The sequence below is a fragment of the Thamnophis sirtalis genome, unplaced genomic scaffold (genome assembly GCF_051295495.1).
Source record: "Thamnophis sirtalis isolate CommonGarterSnake01/CBP01778 unplaced genomic scaffold, rThaSir2_p1.2 scaffold_1, whole genome shotgun sequence".
Taxonomy (NCBI): domain Eukaryota; kingdom Metazoa; phylum Chordata; class Lepidosauria; order Squamata; family Natricidae; genus Thamnophis; species Thamnophis sirtalis.
Window position 1 is genome coordinate 80,913,815 of NW_028261381.1, and position 23,681 is coordinate 80,937,495.

The 23,681-nt window shown below is 34.7% G+C and overlaps 1 protein-coding gene across 1 annotated transcript in view; it reads left to right on the forward strand.

Moving 5' to 3' along the window:
* Positions 1 to 23,681, forward strand: part of SOX6 (SRY-box transcription factor 6) — a 476,183-nt gene that overhangs the window by 92,556 nt on the left and 359,946 nt on the right. Inside the window, exon 3 of the mRNA XM_087717470.1 lies at positions 10,535 to 10,625. The gene's annotated coding sequence lies outside the window, so the exon portion shown is untranslated. The remainder of the gene's footprint in view (positions 1 to 10,534; positions 10,626 to 23,681) is intronic.

A 23,681-nucleotide genomic window follows, 5' to 3' on the forward strand; every position in this document is an offset into this window, starting at 1 on the left:
TAAGACAGGGTCTTATTTTCATTTGACCCCCGAAATAAGCGCTTGGCCTTATTTTCAGGGAGGTCTTATTATTTTTGAGGTGCAGGAGGCAGTAAGCATGGTCATCTCATGGCTGCTGCTGTGTTGCAATATTTTCAGGGAGGGCTTATTTTCAGGGAGGGCTTATTATTTTTGAGGTGCAGGAGGCGGTAAGCATGGTCATCTCATGGCTGCTGCTGTGTTGCAATATTTTCAGGGAGGGCTTATTTTCAGGGGAGGGCTTATTTTCATGCATGTGCTCAAAAGCCCGATTGGGCTTATTATCCGGGGAAGTCTTATATTCAGGGAAACAGGGTATAGGCCAGCTTTAGCAGGAAAGTGAGAGACTGCTTTTCTGCAGACAAATTACAGAAAGTCCTTGACTTATGACAGTTTATTTAATGATGGTTCAAAGTTACAATGACCTTGGGAAAGTAAAGTACTTCCAGCATCATAAAATGTCTTCCTCTCCTCTCCCTTTCCCTCTCCCTCTCTCATTGTGGTCACATGAACATATTTTAGGTACTTGGCAACCAGTTTACATTTGCAAGTGGCTGGGGCATCCTGTGATCATATGACCACTTTTTGTGACCTTTTTTTTTTTTGCTGATTTCCAATGATGAGAATGGATTCCCTTAATGATTGCTATAAAAATGGTCAAAAAAATCGGTCTAGTCATAAAGGTGCCTTGATTTAGGATTGAAATTTAGTTCCACTTATGGCAGTAAGTCAAGGACTTTCTATCTTGGAAAAACTGGGTTGGATTTTCCTGGGCATATCTGATTGGAGAATAGTGTTGACTTCTTCAGTAAGTAAGTTGTTATGGGATAGGAGATATCAGTTATTGGTGACTTTGAACCACATTTTGGAAAGACCGTAATAGTACAGAAATCACAGAGAGTTTCTGATGTGTTTGTATCTCTCCCCAGTGTACTGTAACTCTGTGTGAAGGTGGAACTTTGGTAAAGCAATATTTTGGCTGCAAGCTAGAATGATCAATCATATAATACAGCTGTTACCTCTCTCTAGCCCATCTGATGGCATCATTTTAGGGTAAAGGATAGTTCTGCATGGTTCTCTGAACCAGCTTCAAAGCATCAGAACCAGCTGCTCCACTTTTTCATATATGGAGAAGACCCAGTTTGGGGAATAAGCCCTTAAAGCAGGCCTCTGGTTCTATTTATGACTGTGTTTGAAGTCGATGCAGGCTCAAAATGTGAGTTCTTTGAATCTTGAAGCTGCATAATATGATTTTAGTTCTTCACGAAATGGACATCAGTAAAAAGTAGATGATATAACAAAATATGCCTGAGTAAGGAACTTAATAATAATTTAGACATACTCTACAAATATCCCATAAGAGTTTTCAAATTCACATTATATATTTTTTACATTATGTATTTTTTTTAAAAAAAAATATAAAAGCCTGTTTTAAAAAGTACAGAACCAGTTCTGTGCCCTTGTAAAAGTTAATGATGATTTTTAGGAACATTATTACCTGCAGTGTCCCCACTGACTTTACTAAAAATCTTGAGAGTGGATGATTGGAACACTGGAGGTACTTAACAAATATATGTATGAAGATAATAAATGTTAATCAGAGAAATATTGCCAAAGGAAAGATTACATATAAATGTTGGACTTTGAAGCCCCATGTCTTCTTAATGTGGAGACTTGAACATTCTGGTTTTGACATTTTTCAGAAACTCTGGTTAGCTTTATGATTCATGTTACACCATATCTTATGGATGATAACAGCTGGATTCATGTATCATGTTTAGCCAAAAATAAAGATTCAAGTTATGGCTTAGAGTGACTTTTGAAATCAGCCTTGGTTTAGATGATTTGTAACTTGCAGTTTTATATTTCTTTGTTAATAATTAGTGTGTGTGTACGGGAGTGTGTGCACATACATGCACATGTATAAATCTTCTGTATAAAATTGTTCTCTTGGTAATCACTTGATCACTAGAAATTGTCCTCATTTCTATTAGTGAAAATATGTGCTCTTGCAGGAGAGAAATTCCTATAAAGCTTTCTGAAAGAAACACTCCAATTAACAATATTTTCCATTGGCCAGTCTCCAGAATACAACTGTTGTTACAGTTCTTGATGCAGTTTTCCTTTTTTATGTTAATGGTGTCTTTCTTTCTTAACTAAATTGCTATGTAGCTGGCAAATAAATGAAAATAGTCCACTCTTAAAATAATAATTTTACTAACTGGAAAAATTTGTCGCTTTCTGTTGTTCTACTTTATTGCCTGTGCATTTGTTCCCAGGCAGATTTCTGGACAGTAATTTTCATGCCATCTTGTTATTAAAATAACTTGCAACTCCTGCAGGGCCTCAACATTGCTCTTTTTTGAAAGGGCAGTGCAGTTGAGAGATGTCATAATTGTGCTGATTAATTGAACTATTATTTTAGCTATGTTTTTTGTCTGCTTTGAACACTCACTTACCCTCATACTATTTTTACTATTATTTTCAGACAGACAAAGAATGTTAAAGAACCATGGAGGAGAATGTGATTAAATTGCACTGCAGTCATAAGTTTAGTTAATAGGCAAATGCTCCCCACTTTTTTTTTGAACATAAATGTGTTTTTTCAAGTGAAACTATGGCAATAAAACCTCACTTCATCTAATAATACTTGCTGTATGAAATAGGATGAAATTAGAATGATTCATAATTTTCCTAATGCCCAACATATACACTTCTGTCAGATTATGATAAGTGCTAAGATATCATAGAAAAAAATGGAGTTCATTTGAATCAGGATTCAGGAGGACAAAACTTTTACATTTTCTCAGTATGTGTATAGATTATTTTTATGTTCTTTCCTTTCAGCCATCAAGAATCTTGCTTCTAGCTGGTTCTCTATTCTGGATATAAAGCCTACAGAAAATGACATAAAACTAGATTTATTAGGAAAAGAGTTATTTCTTAAGAAGCTTTATGTTTGATAAAATCTAGTAAAAGAAAAATGTAAAGTGTTTTGTAATAATACAATTAAAAGTTGTTAAATTATATATCTCCAAAGTTGTTTAGATGTAGCAAACTTTGTCCAAAGTTTGCTACATCTAAAACTAAACAGAAGCTCAACATAATTTCACTTTGTCTCTGCCACTTCTGCATATAATGTGCAATTGGTATTCTGTTCTTTTATACAGAGGATTTTGTTAAGAGAAGCCTAACCAATCAGGACAAAGGAGGACTTCCTGAAATAAAATTGAACCAAGAGCAGTGTCCTCATCATGAATGGCAGAACATTTTCATCCCATTTCTATAATCCATCAGGAAAAAAGGAATGTGAGAAATGTATTCATGTAAAGTGGTATTTTTAAATGTTAGTGGATGTTAATGAGAAGTTTTAGGATTGGAGTATAGTAATCTGCAACAGCGTTGGGGCAGTTTTTATCTTTGGAAGCCAAGAAACCACAAAAGAATTTAGGGCTGGGGGCTACACAGAGAAGAAGGCAGCAACATGTTGCAAATTGTCTGCAAAGAAAACTGCCTAGAAGTTTCATGTAGATATCAGAAGTCAGGTTTGACCTGGGGGCATCTTTAATCTATAATTAAATTGATCTGTTTATATACAGGGCAATACTTGATATCGCCCAGATTCATGCTGTATAAATTGAGTACTAACCTAAAGGGTGTTTTGTCATGATGAATCCAGGCTGCTTTCTGTGATTAAACTTTACAGATATTTACAGAAAATTCATGCTGGAAGTTTCTCCTTTTTCATGTTCTCTTTTTTTCAGCAGATTGGACAAACCCCATGATTTATACATTTAAGGACAATAACATAGCTAGACAATGGAGCAACTCCCTTACTTTGGATTGTAATTTCTAATTTGGCCATAAGCATTGTTTTGCTGCCAAAAGAGAGAAAAATAATATGTATTTTAGAAATAAAAATAACAAAATGAGCTCCTGCTGTAATCTTCCAATCTATCCCTCTGTATATAATATATTGTCTTTACTTATCTTACCCAAACTGGCAGGAGAGGCATGATCTGAGTACTGTCAGCAAAGAGGGGCCGGCAGGGTCCAAAAGAAGAGCCTTTTCTGTTATGGTGCCCAATATTGTTTATCCTGAGATTAGATTGGCCTATCCCTTCCATAAGGCCTTGAAAACTTGGTTTTGAACTCAAGCCTGGGGCTCTGTGTGTGTGTGAGACCTGGCTGTGTGTCATAGTTGTTTGGAGGATGCCCAACTGCTGTGTGTTTTTTTTATATCCAGTTTTAAAATCTTTTTTTTATCAATTTCACTGTAAGTCACCTAAAATCATGAATGTGAGATGAGTGATGGTTGCTGCATTCTGGATCTGTTATAATTTCTGAGCAGTCTTTGAAACATGAGGACTTCTTCATTTGTTTTAATCTTTGTCCACTGATACTTCACTTTTCATTTTTGGCACCAACCAGAAAGAGGCTGTTCAAGGATAATTGACTCTAATGCCTGGCTTGCATTCATTGTCAGTGTTTTACCAGAACTGCTGCACCCAGCCAGATGTGGCAAATAGGCATCCCTTTTTGTGTCATACATACAAGAACAGTTAAAAAAAACACAAAACAAAACAAGAAGAATTAAAAAGAGAAAAAGAACAGCACACAAATATAGAGAGTTATTCCATGCCATTGACTAAAATAATCTATAGGTTTTACTAAAGCAGTTATTTGGGAATATATTTTGCCAGTAGGATTTGTTAAGATGAGAACATTATAAACCTAATGTCTAATGTCTAATGTCTACAACATTTTGCTTTAAAGGTTACTAGAAGTATTGCCAAAATAGTTCAGTGTTATCTATTCAATGAACATTTGTTATAAAATGTAGGAAAAACTTTTGCTTATTATATTAAAAATCCAAAATTTCTTTTTCACTGGAGTTGAATAGGACATAATGGAACATGTAAACATGATAGAGAGTTTTACTATAAAGTGCTCAGAAAGCTTTCACTATTGTGTGGTTTAAATTTTCATTAAATAAGAAATGAACAATCCATATATTCTAATATAGACATTCACAAATTTTATTTTTCAAAATATTGTGATTTTTTAAAGATTTGTATAATGGTTGATTTAGCATTTAGCATTTCTTACTATATGCCTTCAGTCTGGATGAATTTAAGACACAGTAAACAATGTCATTTTCTGGATATTTGAGGCTTTAATCATTTTGTTAGAATTTTCTTCATCTTGGGACTAAATTGCTATATGGACTATGCTGGAGTATCTGATTGGTTCTTGCTTTACAAAACCATAAAATCCAACTTGACTTTCTGATACCCAGATAGATTATGGAAACTGGTGTTAAATAAAAGAGAAAAAAATGAGTTTTCTGGCAAAGATAGAAAATACTTTGAGGGGAGGTGGGACAATGTATGTATAATTTTTTTTTCATTTTATGCACATTCTGTGTAATCTTGTCTAGTTTTATTCTGCATTTGTATTTTTTTCTTTTTTTGTATTTTAATGTTAAGAATCAAGATAAATTTTATATAAAAAAGAGAAGTTATAGAGAGTCACTTAAATGTGACATGAACTTGGCTTGCACACTAGTAAATGGCTTTGATTTTTTTATGAATGACTGTGCATTAAGCTTTACTAATAAGCCCAGTCTGTGGAGCTTTCTGTCTTTTTTTTGTTACTAAAGGATGCAGCAGAGAAAGCATTGATGAGGTGTCATATAATTTTACTAGTTGCATAACTGCTTTTAACTATTAAACTCTCTCTTGATTAAAATAACAATTGAGCCTATAATTTTTCTGAACAGCTGCTGCTACAGGGGGTCATTACCTTGGAGAGCTGGGAAATAATTGTACTCCTAATACATGAGTTATGTATTCTCATGTTTTACAGCAATGCACAAAGTTTAAAGCCTATAGTAGAATGTTATTTGAAAGCTGTCAAACCATGTTAAAAAAGACTGCATCGTCAAAGGCCCTTGTGGCCAGGATTCAACATGTAGCCTTGTCTTACTCATTATAAAATACATGTTTATAAAGTTCCACAGAGCATCCAATTCCCAATTCACTTATATCAGCAAGACTTAACTTGCTCATTAATCTAAATTCTTTTGCAACTTTAATCTACATGTTTAATTAATCATAAAATGAGGCGGTAAGTAATTTCAGCAATGTGTGGCTTGTTATCAGATGCATTTAATCACTCTTCTGTGAGCTCATTTGGAAACACCTGAAGATGTCGAGAGCAGTTTGAATAAGCATAAATTATTCTTTGTCAGTGTACTTCACCCAACTAATAAGACATTAATTTAAAAAAAGGCACTGTTCATCATTTTTAGATCTTCACCAATATTTTTAGCTCAGCAGGATAACTGTAATCGAACATATGGCACAATTTACAACATAGTGCCCAACAGTAGAACAGGAAATATTATTCAATTCATTTTTCCTGTTTACATGTAATTACTTTGTATAATCTCGGGCTGAATGAAGATTAACCATAGTTATCAAATCCTAAACATTTATCTGTTCTTGGAACAAATCGCTAGTTAATTGAAATCATAAAAGCCAGATAATTTAACAGTTGTACGAATAAATCTTTGCTCTATTTGCTTAGTGAAAAATTATTTATGTTATTTTATTTCTTTTTGGGTATGGGTCCAGATAGATATGTGTCTGAAATAGTGGGATGTGTTTCTCAAGTCATTAAAAGGAAATCTTCCTCTCGACTTTTTGAAATTTAGGAGGTTACCTGAAATAGATTTGAAGTATATGGGATGGTGATGGAGGTTGGAAGTTCAGTCATATGAAGATATGAATTATGTTCACATAATATGGGATGTAACCTATTGTGTTCAAATAAATTCTGCTAAACTATAAAATCCAAGTTTAAAATTTCTCCTAAATTTGAGATATAAATTTATGCTACTTTTGAAGAGAGATATGTACTAGTTCCCTATCTCCTACCCAATGAGTGATTTGAATTAAATATTTGCTCAGATATGTGGCATTTTATAATTCCAAACTAGACGGTAACTGTTACAGATACTACTGAAGAACTGGAAAACTCTGTAAATTCTTCTTTAGACAAGCACAGCAACAATTGAGTCACCCTTGGGAAGCTATGAGAAATGCAGAAGAAGCTATTGTAAGACTGGAAGTTATTTCCCCATCCTATTTTAGTTATTTGTTTATTATCTATGCCAATATTCTGAAAACAAGTATGACTCTTAGTACCTTAGGAATGATATTTCATAATTGTGAGCAATATAGATAACTTTTATACTTCAGCTTGATTTTGATATCTTAATATTATATATGATAGATAGATATTTGATAGATAGATAGATAGATAGATAGATAGATAGATAGATAGAGACACCCTAGAAAAAATGAATGATTGAGGGAACTATGTATGCCTAGTGTAATGAAGAGGAGACTGGGGTGAAATGACACCTGTTTTCCAGGACACAGAGAAGTCTACCGTACCTGTTCTCCAAGGGCAGGAAAAGAAGTAATGTGTGGAAGCTCATTAAAGAGAGATCCAACCTAGAGCTAAGGACAAATTTCCTGACAGTGAGAACAGTTAATTAGTGGAACACTGTTCCTTCAGAAGTTGAGGGTGCTACATCACTGGAAATTTTCAAAAAGAAATTGGACAACTATTTGTCTGGAAATGGTTGAATTAGAAGACCTCCAAGGTTCCTTCCATCCTCATTGTTCAATGTTCCATATTGTCTCTAAAATCTCTTAAAGATGGTTCATTGGTGAAAGTATTAGAATAATCTCTGGAAGCTGTGTTACTTCTTTTTTCTTGCTGACAATAGGACTCTCTTTCTCTAAGCAATGTGTAGCTTTCTTTTACTTTATATCTATACAAATGGAGAACTTTTTGCAATGTCGTATAATATTCGACTAACAGAAGAACCAGAAGAATCTGTGGAATGATCAGAATAGAAGTCTATTCATATTTCATTTAAGACCTATCTGATTTTACCTCATCCCCAGCAATTCAAGAAAAACATGATTTGTTGTATTCATTTATTGTAATGAAATCCATAGTTGATATTGGACTATTATAAATTAAATGCTGTCTTTTTAACAAAATATATCACTCTGGAAAGCGGGACTATCTGATATATCACAATCAACAATGTATAACTTCTTCTATAACTTCATTTTTCCACAGTTACTTAGTAATATAATTTTGGGGACAAAATTTGTGATTTTCTGGAGTTCTTGAAAGTTGTTGTTGTTAATTGCAAAGTTGTGTCTGACCCATCGCAACCCCATGGACATCATTCCTCCAGGCCTTCCTGTCCTCTACCATACTTCAGTGACTCCATCCATCTTGAAAGTACAAATTAGCAATCTTGTATATTAGCATTTATACATTTTGATTATATTCTCATTGTTTGTCAGCCTTCCCAGGTAAATGAGAAACATGATCAGATAAATGTAAAGCTACATTAACAGAATCTTGCAAGTCTGAAAGTACAAATCTCCCTCCATCTCCTTTATAGTCTGAAAACTTGGGGGGGAGTCTCTTCTGAGCTTCTTTATCCATCCATTATGCAGCTGCGGGATGTGTCTTCTCTTATCTGACTGTTCCCTAGGCAGCATCTATTTCCCCAATTTCCCAATATCACTCTCACATACAGTTACACTGATCTTGTGAAAGGTTTGAAGTATGGGTGAGCTATCATTTCCTGGAATTTGCCTTGCCTATGAAGAAAGATGCTATGAACCAGAGGTAGGTTCCTATCGGTTTGGACCAGTTTGGCTGAGTAGGGGTGCCACACCCCTGAACCGGTTCTATCAGTGCCACTATCTTGTTTTTTGCTCCTGCGCATGTGTTTAACTTTATTTTTACTACTGTGCATGCGTGCGAAGTGCGCACATGCCCAAAGTGCATCTCTGAGCGAAACGGCAGCAGCAGAAGCCGGAACCCATCCCTGCTATGAACCCCCAAGATAGGATGTAAGAGAGAATGAGGGCTATATATACCATAAGGAGGGCGGTAATAAAGATGTTGGAATTAGAAAATATTATGGAAATCAGTTTTAATAAATTCTTTGAACTTTCATTCTTATTTAAAATCAGCAAAACTAGTTGTAAATTTTATTTATTTAAAATATACACCCACCCTTTCCCATCTTATGGTACTAATAGGCCTACCAACATGCATGAAATAAACAACTAGTAAATAGCAGCAGCAGAAAAATCTTGGAAAAAATAACTGTAAAAGATCCGGCTAAAAAAAAAATAGTTCAAGTCCCCACCTAAATTACATCAAGGAATTCATTCCAAAGACAAAAGGTTTAATGAAGATCAATACTGAATTCTTTCTTTGTTATGGTAAAGCTTAGATGAAGGAGGTGCTATTAATGTTGATGTTTAGATATTTCAGATGGGGTAGACTAAGTTCCACAGGGAATCAAGGATTATGGAATTGTCTATATAGAAATAAGCAGTCCAATAAAGAGCTGGATCAAAACTATGCAAGGCTTTGTATACCACAGTGAGCATCCTGAATTGGGCCTTCCAACAATTTGTAACCAGGGCAAACAGTAATTGGTACCCATTTTTAAGATAATTGTGATGTGGCATATCTTGCCGGCACTGCTCAACTCACACATACATTACTACATTGTGGGATTGTTTCGGTTTCTGAATAATGTGCAAAAACTACCCTATAAAGAATGCAATGGAATAATCTAATAAGTATTCTCATCCGATTCCAAGTATGGGGTCAACCTATTAAATCACATGTAGCTTCATTCCCATTACCTTCAGATTAAGTCTTCTCATGCTACAATCAGGCCACCTTGAAAAATAATACTTAAGGGTCCCCATGCCATGAGAAATTGGAGTGGAGACCACCTGGAAACAGACCCTCAACTTGTGCGAAAGCTTACCTTATGAAATACTTTTGACTCCCACCTGACTGGTTTTGCAGGAAAAGTTAAACGGAGCATTAGTGGTGCTGTTGGGCTGCCTTTTTGGTTTGGGGAACCGTTTATATTGGTTGTAGTTTTCTTTTTGATACAAGGACAGGCTTTTTAAATGTTACAATGTTGTTTTTGTTCAAAGGTTAGATCTCTACACAGTACAAGTGGCCCCGGAGTTATTCATATGGATTAGAAACATTTGAGTGGAGTATAATTAAAATGTGAACATTACTGCTTTTAATTACATAATCTGCATGGATCTGACCTTTCTTGGATTAGTCTGTATGCCTGTAAATGATTTCAGACTAGAATTAATATTGAAAGTGCTGCTCAGATTTTTGTTAGAGATGGGCAAAATTCCATATTATTTTCATGTAATCTCTAGCTGTGAAGTTCATAAACTTATTGCAGCCTTCTATCATGTGGTATTTTCCAGCTGTGCTGCACTTCAGTTCTCATCATCCTCAAAACTGTATAGTCAAAACAGAATATTGCATCTTTTTAAAATAAGTAAAACTCATCAATAGTTTGCCGGCAGCTGCTAAAAAAGCGATGTGCCCTTAACATAGTTTCCCTCTTTGTTTTCTATAGGCCTCTTAGCTGCCGTCTTGCTATTTTCATTTCTGATGACAACTATCACGGAGCACTGCTAGAGCTCAGAGTCAGCCTGTGACGGGGCCAGGTAACTTCTACATATTTAAGTAAAACGTTTTTTCTTGCCTGCCTTTCTCCGTTTAGTGTCTTTGTAGCTCAAGCTTTTGTCTGGATGTGATGTTCAGGCAATACAAAATAAGTGCACATTTTTAAATTTCATTATTTAACAACATATATTTATGACGTTGAAAACATTGTTTGGTCTGTAAAACTAAGATCTATTTTATTACAGCAGAATTTTTGAATAGATGATTCCCTGTGGTTTGTGACTGCAGATATTAAACGTGACATTAGAATTTATTATGAAGCTATACAGGGCATTCCTGCCATTGTACAGGTGTACTTTTAAGTGTATCTAAACTCTGATACACAACAGATGATTACAAATAAGAATACTGACTTTTATATGAAAGCTTATTGAATAACTACCGGTAAAAATGACAATAGCATTTTCTAGCAGCTAGTACATTTTTACTCCAGCTGAATTAGTATACTATGGAAGCAGAAATTCAATATTTCAAATTTATAAGGCTACATTACTTTGACAGGTGAGAAGATGGCTAGAATTTTACACTGGACTTCCAAGTAACATTTCCTTAAATTCCATTTCTATCTAACTCTCCCTTGTTGTTTCCTATAAACTGGGATTATAACTGGAAGTTTTCCAGTCATTATTGAATAATCACAGATAGTTCCAAAAGCAACTGAGAATTACAAAAGCTGACATAAGAGTAGCTTTTGTTTATCATTTCTTCCCCAGAAGCATTAATCATTAAAACCTGATTTAACAGATATTCTAATCCTCCTACCCTTCTCAGTATATATTGCCTTGTAATTTCAGTTCATAAACCCTGGAAGAGGACTTTTTTGAATCATACAGCTGAACTACACCTTATTTAAATTGATTCTGTTGGCCCATCAAAAGATTGTAGGTGAATTCCATCAGAAATGGGAAAGCACTTCCATTTATCAGCATCAATATTTTTTCTTGAAGAGAATTAATTTTCAGATCTATGGTTGGATGCAAACTTGTCTCTGCACATGGAATAGGTCTGTTTCTGTTTGTGGAGAGTACTGAGGCTAAGCAGAATTTTTTCACTATACTGGAGGAATGTAAGGGAACCATGATTACCCTAGATTTTATCTTCCCTCTTATGGCTCTACAATTATTTCCCCAGTTTCAGAGGGGGTGCTATGCTCCAGTGCCATCTGTTTTAGGAAGCTCAGAAAACTACATAAGGAAAGGAGGAGCAACAAATGTATATGTATATGTATATGTATATGTATATGTATATGTATATGTATATGTATATGTATATGTATATGTATATGTATATGTATATGTATATGTATATGTATATGTATATGTATATGTATATGTATATGTATATGTATATGTATATGTATATGTATATGTATATGTATATGTATATGTATATGCATAGGGTTTATTTTATAAAAACAATTCTGCTAACTTTAAATTTGAATCTATAATTTTCATAAAAAATCAGTTTTTTTAAAAAAAGTTTTAAGAATAATTGAGCTCTGTCAGGCAGAGCATATTTGCCATTATACTATATGCTCTAAAAAGCTTATTGTTTAGGAATAACTCTTTTTCATCCAAGCATTATATTTTTTTTCATTTTTAAATAAAACTGAAAATCATGATTGAAGCAATCTAGTCCTTTTTTCAAATAATGGCAAAAGTTAAAGCTTTGGTAATTGTCTGGAATGATCAATATTTCTGTGTTCAACGCTCAAAGAAAAAATCCCATGTGTAATACTTTTTGGCGAATGAATTAGTAGATTGCAACAGATTTTAAAAAGATTTTTAAAAATGTATTGCAATACTTGAAATGTATGGATGTTTTTAATAAATGTTGTATGTTCAATATATGGCATACCAAATATTCTTGTAAGTAGCAAAAGCTAATTGATTCAAACACCACATTATAATCCAACTATTAAACATATTTAGTTAAAGCACATTCAATAAATATACACTCTACTTGTTGAAAGCTTTTTGTGTAGCTAGCTAACACTAACTAATTGCCAATTCGATTTATCAGATTGAATATCTAATATTTGTCACAAGGTTATTGTTGTAAAAAAAATTGGATGTGGGTTACAGTATGTCATCTTGAACTCCCCAAGGAAAAGTGGTTAAAAACTGAATAAAACAGAGACCAATTAATAATAAGATATCTGATGCTTGGTACCCTTTTTATAAAATGAGATTCCACAGGATGAATTATTGAGGACACTTTATTTTCATGGCAGACTCACAATTAAAATTATAGCTTTTATATTTCTCAATGAGGACAAAATATAACCAGAACAACCAGCAGGATCTTTAATAACTTTCATCATAATAAAAGGACAATTAAAAGAAAAAGGAAACAATTATTAAAAAATATTGCATACCTCCAAAAGCATAGGAACTAAGGAAGGATACCTTCTACAAATCTAATGAAACTGGATTAGGAGCCTTACAAGTTGTAATTGCCATAGCACTATTTTTTAGTGATAATGTGCAGCTGAATAAGTAGCTTGGCCATTGATGTATCCAAAAATATAATTTGCTCAAATAAAATGTTGAATCTTGGCTGTAATGGCCGGTGACCACAGAGGGTTATTCAGTGATGTAGTGATATTATTGGGTGGATAGAGTCGAGGAAATTTCTTAATACATAGATGTTGACTATTATTTTAATTAAAAACAAAATGATCTGCAGATGTTTTGGGGCCTGCATGTGGTTACTGGTTGTCCATTCTTGGTTCTGAATCTTGCTTTTCCAGGATTACAAATTTCAGGGAAAGTTTCATGGACAGAGAAGGCTTCCTGCCGCAGAAGTGTTGTGTTCTGCATTTGGAGAACAATGAGGATAATAACAGGGCATTTGGTGGGGGTGGAACTAATGTTCTCATTGCTAATCTTCCCTCTCAGGAGCATAGAGCATAAGTTGTTTAGGGTGGCTGCCTCCAATAATAAGAGGAGAGTTTAAGAAATCAGAATATGAGATTGTGGGCCAAATGACATGTTGTGCTTAATGAATAGCATTTAGTTCTATTTTAAGTATTGTTATTAGTTACAGATGTATGGGCATTCCTTTACTGATAAAGCACTGCATTGAGCTAGAAGATTTATCTCTTTTATTCTCATTGCAAGTGGAACTAAAATGCCACAAATACTAGAAAATGGGCAAAAAAAGGATTCATTGAATACTTTTTTCCTTAAGAAGGCTAGGGATACAGTCCAATCAGATTATACAGTATAGAAGGAAAGTTTATGTTTTCCTCCCTCTTTCATACAGTATTTCCAAAAAAGATTATCATCATTTGCATATAATTTAACTGCATGCTGTGTATACTGTGTGTTTTGGCTCATGAAATAAATCCATGACTGGAAAAGAAGTGATGTGGCCAGGGTTCACACATCATATTAAGCAATAACCAAACAAACCATATTATAATATGATATGTAATCTCAGCCACAGGATATAAGGATGTCATACTGAGGCAGGGAATATGAGGCAAAAGGAGGAAGGAGATAAACTGTTCCATATTTTGTCATAGTAATCCTGGTTTGGGAAAGAGAGAATTAATTTTGATATATTGATGATTATTATGACCAGTCAAAAAACTTTTTGAATGATGATAGACTTATGGTTGACCTATCCTTCTTTTCCATCTACTAGAACACTTTTATCCCCTTTTATTCAGGTTTGAGATTAGCAATAGTGACATATATACGAGAGCATAGGTTTTCCATTCCGGAAATTCTTCTTTTTCAAAAAACTTACCTTATGGCTCTTGGTCCAGGATGATTAGATTCCTGAACTAGAATATCTTCTTAGGGATAGCATAGCAAATATATTATTGAATGAAAATATATTATAGACCTTCAAAATCTTGGTTTCAACATCTGAAATGAATTTTGCAGGAAACAGTAAAAGTTACTATTGTTTGAGTTGGAATCTGGTTCAGAAAGTATAGGAAAGAGATTGGAGAAGTTAGAGATAGAGCAAAGAAGGGATAAAGATAAACTTTTAGTAAATAACTAGATTTATTGAAATAACTACAAAAGCGCTGAAATCTGTTCACGTGTATAACATTTCTATTCAAACAGTATTTATACCTGTATAAAAATACTTGTAGGTAGACGACACAGGTTTAGTTACAATATTGGTTTGAGATTACTGTATTTTGTAGCATTGATTGATTAGTTAACATCATACTAGTAGTACGTTAATAGATAATATAAAGTGCTGACATATGTACGTTGTGTAGGCTTAAGTGTACAGGTCTCTGTCTCCTCAAGTGGTTAAAATTCCTTTTGTATGGATCTTAAGCAATGATCACAGTATAAATGATCACAGCTTTAGGATCCCTGTTCTCCATTACCCTCTGGACATCAGATGCCATGCTCTGTTGCATTTCCCCTGAGAGAATGGAAGAATACATGTGCAGGCAAATAATAAGCAGGTGGAAGATAACAATGCATAACATTTGTTTTGAGTATGTATGAGCTGATGTGATCCTCCCTCAAATTTCACTCTGAGTTTGCTAGCCTGAGGGCCAGACCGAAAGCTGAAGCTGACTAGGTCTGGCAGGCTAATGTATGATTGTGGTACAGATGATGTGAGTCTTGTCACCTTGGCAGCAGGCCAAGCCCATTTTTACTCAGCAGAGTCTATGAAGACTTAAGAGTTTTCATACACTCCAAGCCTTGCCTATTGTGTCTTGTTGATTAACATTTGGCATTCATTCTATAAACCCTTACTGTGGAGTTTTGCACATAAGATGAATTTCATTATTATACCCATCATTTTTTGCCACCATTGTGGGATAGAATGTTGACCTAAATAATTGGAACCTGAAGCTCATCAGGAGCAAAGTATATCCTTTCCTAATAATTATCTATTGCCACTGTCTTGTTGAAAGGATCTGGCTGTCCGGTGCAGTGTTAGAATGCCAAAAGTCTCTGCTAAAGTTGATGGACTAACTCTTAACTTGCATAAAATGGAGTACGTGTTAAGAGCCAGGCAAGAGAGATTTCGTATAAGCCAAATGCTTAGAAAGATAAAGCCTTGGCATGTGGCCAACATGCAATTTAAATCAAACTAAGCCCACAATAGAGGCGCTTTCCTCCTTCCTCCTCTCCATCACAATTCGTAGCATCCCGCTAGAAGTTTATGTTGCCTTGAATATTTGCCAGGATACTGCTGCAAAAGTTTTCCTTCAAGTAAAGAGAACTGTCAACGAGACAACTAATTAATCCCTGCCCCTTTATAGCTGTGCAATGCAATGCATAACTGAAAGTCCTGTTAAATTAATTAATGATTGCAATTATGAACTTTTCTCCAAAATGTTATGATTCATATCAGGCTGATGATGCAGTGACCTGAGAGTGTGAAATTTGAGCTGTGTGCGGAATTGCCCGTTAATTGATTCACAAATTATTTAAAGTTTGTTGCACCCAAGGGAGTGTTGATATCCATGGCAGCAAAAGGTACAACTATTACTCTGTTTCAAGACTGACAATTAACAAGCAAGAAACCAGAGCTGCTAACAATGAGATTGACACTTGCAAATCTCTTGCCATTGTGACAGTTGAAAAATTACTAAAGATCATGCCTCACCACTATGTATGTATGTATGTATGTATGTATGTATGTGTACATGACAAAGTTTAAAGATAGGAGGTTAATGCTAACAAGAATGTCACACACTTCTTTTCACAGTTCTGTTTTTTTTTTTAAAAAAAAATCTCTGTTATCATTGTATTTGGTTCTAATATCTGTTTGTTTTACAGGAAGACTTGTTCATTGCTAAATAAAATGAAGGTCAATTTTACTGCAATTGCCATAATGGAATAATATTTTATAAACTATTGTTCTTTGGATTTTAAATAAATATGGTAGCTTATTTACCTAAATATAGAATGGTCAAATATTTTTTGTCTTTATGTCCAAATGAGCATAGGATTTGCTGCTTTCTACAATAGAGTGAGTACAAGTACTATTGTTCCATGTCATTGCATTCAATTTTAATATTTTAATCCATAACATGGGTAACAAAAGCTTGAAGCATACACAACATAAAAGAGATGCAGGTATTAAAGTGTATTGGAGCACTGTTAATATTTTATGATGCTTTATTAAATTTTTATTAACACTATTACAATGCACGTGAGTTGACTTTAATGTTGTATAATCTGACCATTAGTTGAAATCTCTTTGTGACTTTCACTGAAGTGGAAGAAAACATTATACAAACAAGTTCACGAGGCTACTGTTGTCCAATGTTTTGGCTATTGGAAAGGAAATAGAATTGCTATTATTACATATATTCATGGTTCGATGTAAGTATTATCTCATGGTTTTAGGCTTTTAATCTATGAGTTGAGATCTTCAGAACAATGATCTAGATGTAAGAAGCAAACATAAAAGAACTTATTCCCATCTTTTTATTCTTGTTTAGAACTTTGGGTCATCTTTTCCCCCTGTATATTTTATTTGTCTTAGCACCTTTATGCAAGCAGGTCCTTTTCTATATCTGCAGCCTTAATGGATGGCTATTGCAGGATGCATGCTTCCCTCAATTTTTTTTTTAAAAAACTGGGCTTTCCAGTTAGCTCATCAATAAACCGATGGCTGAATTAGTTTAAAATTCTTAGTGTTAGTATTCTGTTCTATTATTTTAATTCTTTAAACTTTTAAAGTGTTATGATGCAAATCCCCATTGGAGTCCTGAAATGCAATAAAACAATTTTTAAAAATGATATGAAGCAGTGCAGTTAAGAGAAGTGCATACAAATTCTGCACTAGGGATCAGCTCCAAGAATAGGCTTCAAAAAAATTTTTTTTTAAAAAAAAATAATACAAATATTTCCAGGCTTTGACAGGTGCCACCCCCAATTCTTTTGTTTGGTCCTCTGAGTTTGCCTTTAGCTATTGACACCTGGTGACAGTATTGATGTTTAAGTGAAAAAAAAAAACCACTGTCTTTTACTCTGAGTCTACCTAGGATGAAGAAATCAAGACAATTGAAATGAAAACCTTCCTTCGTTGCCAAAATATTTTCTTAAAATGGCAGTCCCAAGATTGCTAAATGCACATAGTCCTCGAATTATAACAGTTCATTTAGTGACCATTGAAAGTTAAAACAGCAATGATAAATATGATTTATGACTATTTTTCACAGTTATGACCTTTGCAGCATCCCCTTGATCATGTGATTAACATTTAGAGGCTTGGCAGCTGGTTCATATTGATGACCGTTGCTGTGTCCCAAGGGGATGTGATCCCCTTTCACGACCTTCTGACAAACAAAGTCAATGGGGAAGCCAGATTCACTTAACATCTGGTTATTAACTTATCAATGGCAAAACTCACTTAACCAATCAATGTCTCCCTTTGCAACAGAACTTTTAGACTGAATTGTGGTTGTATGTCCAGAACTACCAGAAGTTCCTAAGGATAAAGTTACCTGAGTGTTTGTATTTTCCATCCTCTATTGATAATGCTCATCCTAAATATTTTTGTGGGGTGGTCAATCAGCAAATCAGTGGACTTGAGTTGTTGCTACTAAGGGAGAGAGGGGAAAAGGTTAAAATGTGTGTCTTATGCAGAAGTTAAAGCACGACCATAGGGTTATGCAAGAAAATAACATTTAAATGAGGGTGTGCTTTTAGAAAGCCTACAGTTTGAATGCCAACTGACTGGTAACTGTTTTTCTAAAATTAAGGAGCCTATAATCTCAGCACCATTAACAAGTGCTGTCATTCAGATACACAGTGTCTGGCTGATTTAAATAAAATGAAATGAAGATAGTTGTTTCTGGTCCCTTGGCTTCACTCATTGCCATAAACATATGCTCTGCGTCCCGCTTCTTTCCATCTTATTTATGACTTTAATTTGTTGTGTGGGCTGCGCTAGAAATTAAATTTAATACAATTCTCCAAGGGACCCTGTCATATAATAACATGGTAATTTCTGTGTATCCTTTTGAAAAATGAGGAAATTAATTCTTCCTGACATGTTCTAATTATTCCAGTGTGAACGGAAAATCCGTTTTTCCCAACCCCTGAAGTGTAGGCGAATGGCTGCTGTTCAAAGCCGAGGTGCTAATGCTGACCAGCAGTGCGTTTAATTTGAAACATGAGCAGACACCTTTCAACACACCTTTGTAATGTTAGAGTACTTTACAGAAATTAATTCACTACTTATTTGGCAGCTTAGCCTGGGGGGCGGGCGGGCGGTTGTTACGGTTTTTATTCATCAATTCTATCGTTCTGTTAGCACAATGTTTCTCACTTATATAACTCACTGAACTTATATTGGCAACATATAGATAAATAAGAGAAAAATGAAGCATCTCTGAAATGGAACAAGCAGATATTTCAGTATTATTAGACCCTGCAGGTTCCTACATATTAGGAATAGAATAGAATAGAATTCTTTATTGGCCAAGTGTGATTGGACACACAAGGAATTTGTCTTTGGTGCTTATGCTCTCAGCATTTGCTTCAGGAAGAGACAAACTATAGGGTCTTGAATATATAACAAACTAAACAGCAGACAATAACTAACCATTGGAGAAGAGATTACTAGAAAGTCATGCGCTTAGTTTTCTTAATGAGCTTTAATAACCAATGCAACAGATAAATTTGGGGAAATTAAAAGCTAAAGTAACAAAGCATACTCAGTTTCAGTTTTTTTAAAAAAACAACAACTTTAGATTTGTATAGTCTAAATATAGTTATTATAGTTGAACCAAATTTATATATATAAAATAAATAAATAAATAAAAACACAAATATAACAAAGGCAACAGTAAAAATATTGGGTTTCTGTCGTGATGGACTCTTGTGACGAGCCGAAGGAGAGATGATGGAAGCAGTTAGCTTCCTCCCATAATTGGGGCTTACCAGGGGTTGTAAAAAATCATATATATATATATATATATATATATATATATATATATATATATATATATATATATATATATATATATATATATATATATATATATATATATATATATATATATATATATACCTGAATTCTCACACACACACACACACACACACACACACACACACACACACACACACACACTACAAATTAGATCTCCAAGGATAAATAAGAGCTTACAGATATCTTACATCATGACCATGATTTTTAAATCATTACGAAAATGTAATGTAGTAGTTGAAGCTTTCTCTGAATTTTAGATTCCACACTCAGCTGTTCCATGTGCAATTAATATTCCTAGTTCATGGAGCCGAGGTGGCGCAGTGGTTAGAGTGCAGTACTGCAGGCCACTTCAGCTGATGCTATCTGCAGTTCGGCGGTTCAAATCTCACCGGCTCAAGGTTGACTCAGCCTTCCATCATTCCGAGGTGGGTGAAATGAGGACCCAGACTGTGGGGGCAATATGCTGACTCTGTAAACCGCTTAGAGAGGGCTGAAAGCCCTATGAAGCGGTATATAAGTCTAACTGCTATTGCTATTGCTAACTCTTCATCTTAACGTGTTCTTTCAATAAAAAGCAAACGTTTCTAATCCAAATTTAGTTCTAATCTTTCTATTAAACTAGACATACCCAGTTCCTGCAACTGTTCTTCATATGTTTTAGTCTCCAGTCCCCTAATCATCTTTGTTGCTCTTCTCTGCACTCTTTCTAGAGTCTCCACATCTTTTCTACATCGTGGTGACCAAAACTGAATGCAGTATTCCAAGTGTGGCCTTACCAAGGCATTATAAAGTGGTATTAACACTTCACGTGATCTTGATTCTATCTCTCTGTTTATGCAGCCTAGAACTGTGTTGGCTTTTTTGGCAGCTGCTGCACACTGCTGGCTCATATTTAAATGGTTGTCCACTAGGACTCCCAAGATCCCTTTCACAGTTACTACTATTGAGCAAGGTACCACCTATACTGTACCTGTACATTTTGTTTTTGTTGCCTAAATGTAGAACCTTACTCTTTTAATCATTGAATTTTATTTTTTTAGATAGTGCCCAATGTTCAAGTTTGTCAAGATCCTTCCGTATCTTAAGCCTATCTTCTGGAATGTTGGCTATTCCTGCCAGCTAGGTGTCATCTGCAAATTTGATGAGTTCCCCATTTATTCCCTCATCCAAATAATTAATGAAGATGTTGAAGAGTACTGGGCCTAAAACAGAGCCTGGGATACTCCACTGCATACTTCCTTCCATGTAGATGCAGTTCCATTGAGGACTACATGTTGAGTACGGTTGGTCAGCCAGTTTCGAATCCATCTGGTGGTGATGCTGTCTAACCCACATTCTTCTACTTTATCAAGTAGTAGGTTATGGTCTATCTTATCAAATGCCTTACTGAAGTCCAAGTAAACTATATCGACGGCATTCCTCTGGTCTACTAATTTTGTCACATTGTCAAAGAATGCAATAAGATTACTCTGGCATGATCTGTTGACAAACCATGCCAGACTAATTTTATTAGATACTAGGGCTCTAAGCATTAAGGTCATCATTGATAAATAGAGGAAATATTTTCTCCATTGTCTCTCATGCTCTAGAACTGCAAGGGTCATGCCTGATATAAATCTAATAAGACTTATTTTTCTTGGCTTCTTTCATCCTTCAGGATATCTACATTACTGCTTGGTCTAGCTTGCAAATCAAATCTAAGATTTCTTCTTTAGAAATTTGGGCATATTTATAATAGAGTTCTTCATAGTAATTGAGGAAATGTGACGAAGAGAAATAGGCTTCAGACTGAGAAAAGAGAAAGGAAAATATAAGTGCATGCACATACAAATATTGGAAATCTCCAGTTCTCAAACATTTTTCTTTCTCCCTGCATTACAACAACGAGCCATAAAAACAACAAGAAATTGGAAAAGAAACTCTACACGGGTTGTACAATATCCATCTTAATTCCCATATGGGCATTACAGTTACCCTGTTCCTCTTTTTGTAACATGTAGCGTATATAATAATTTGAAGTTTCACCAAGACTAGTTTTGTTGTTATGGGATATCAGTAGTAACAATTGGGCAAACAAACTTAATTTGCATGGATTTGCAAACTATTTTAATAGTTAAGAAACTGAAAAGGAGAAAAGAAACTAAACATTTTTTAAAAGAGAAGAATATAACAGAAAAACATATTTGCTTTTATTTTTTTGCTTTTGGGTAGCTGCATTCCTGATGATCACAGAGGTATGATCTCTGATATGTTTCTATTATTTCTGAAATGGCCAAACTGGCATAGATCTCTGTTACAAACTGTGAAAATGTGGACTGCACATTTTATTCTGTATTACAACTTGTGGAAGAGGTGAACTCTAGCTTTTAAAAAATAATCTTCAACTTTGTAATGAACAACTAACAATGACGGTGCTAATCAAAAGTGGTAGAGTTGTGAGGAAAATGCTTTAGCTGAAAAAAATAATGATATTAAAAGCACTGTGCTTTATCTGTATTTTTCTGCAAACACTCTGGTAAAATTCCTTGCACTGGTTGGGATTATACCACATGATGAGTGGAAAAACAGTTGTATAAAAGACCTGAGTAATTCTATACAATTTGTGGAGAACATTTCCTTAGAGAATAAAAGGAGAACAAAGACTGAGTATTTATGTCAAAAGGAACTTTTCCAGAACTAAGTAATATGGGCAAATTGAAATGGGGCCCCCTCCCCCAGAGTTGAAATGAGGTAACGTCTTTAGTAGATACAAGAGGAGCCCTTTGTCATGTCTGACTTAATTATTTTAGGTTCATTATAGTTTATTCTGTGACAAACGTTCAGAGCCCGAATAATCAATAAACTCCTTTATTTCTTGATCTCTTCAAGCATAGAAGTGAGATTATTGAGTGGGAGAGAGGGTCACCTTGTCCATGACCATTTTTCTGTATTGCACACTAAAAGAATAAAGGAAACCCAGCTTCTGCACAATCTCCCTAAACTGCCTTGAATGATTCTTCTTTTAAAAATGATCTCCGTGCATCTTGAGTTTCTTACTGTCTATTTTGCTTAATTTTCTATCTGCTACATTAATCTTAAGGATGTTGAGCTTTATTTTATTCTGAGCCTGTTGTCACAGGGATGAAGCAATGTAGTTGTTGTAAGAATGGAAAAGCCAGGGTTTTGAAAACACTGAAAACACTTTGTAATATGGAATGAAACCCTTGAAGACATTTTAATTTTCATTCATTTTAGTGATCGCTAAGCTACAAACAAATCTGTTTGCGAACACAATTTTCTTTTAATGTATTTCGGTCCTCCTCTTGGACTGAACAAGTAATTTTATTTATTTATTTAGATAACATCAACAATAGATCTTGAAATGAAAGATAGATGGTGTGTCTTCAGTTTTGATTTAAGTTCCCTCAACAGGCATTTTCTTTAAACAAAGTATTTCCAAAACAGTACTTCTGTAGTAATTGTGGACTGCTGCTCCTCAACTCTCTACCTTCATAGAATTCTAGAGGATTATCCCTGGCAAAAATGTTTTTTTTAAATTTTATTGCATTTCTTAGATATAAATCTTCCAATTAAATCTACAGCAGTGGTGTCAAAATGGTGGCCCCTGGGCCGGAGCGTCACCCGCAGGTCATGCCACCCCAGCTCCGCAAAGGGAAAAAGTCACGATACATAATGTGATGGCAAGGTGACATGGCGAGTTTGATACCCATGATCTACAGGAAAGTATCAAAGCTTAATGATGTACCAATCAGCTTTAGCCCAAGCATATGTTTCTCCAAAATCAACCCTGTGTTTGTATGTCCATGTGTGAATGCATTTTTGGATATTTTGGATCAGACCTGTAGTTCAGAAGGAATCAGCTTCAGTCATTCTGTCACCAATTTAGAGCTTATCTGATCATGTGTTCAGTTCATATAAAGCAGATGTTACTGCATGAACTGGTTGTAAATTTCTATTATCTTGATAAGTCTTTTTTGTCTTGCCTGTGACAGCTTCCAATAGAATAATGTCATTGATCTTCTATTACCTTTACAGTAAGATTTTGTGGATACATCACAATTCCTTTATCTAGAATCTACCCCCCCCCGGGTCTTTAATGTATA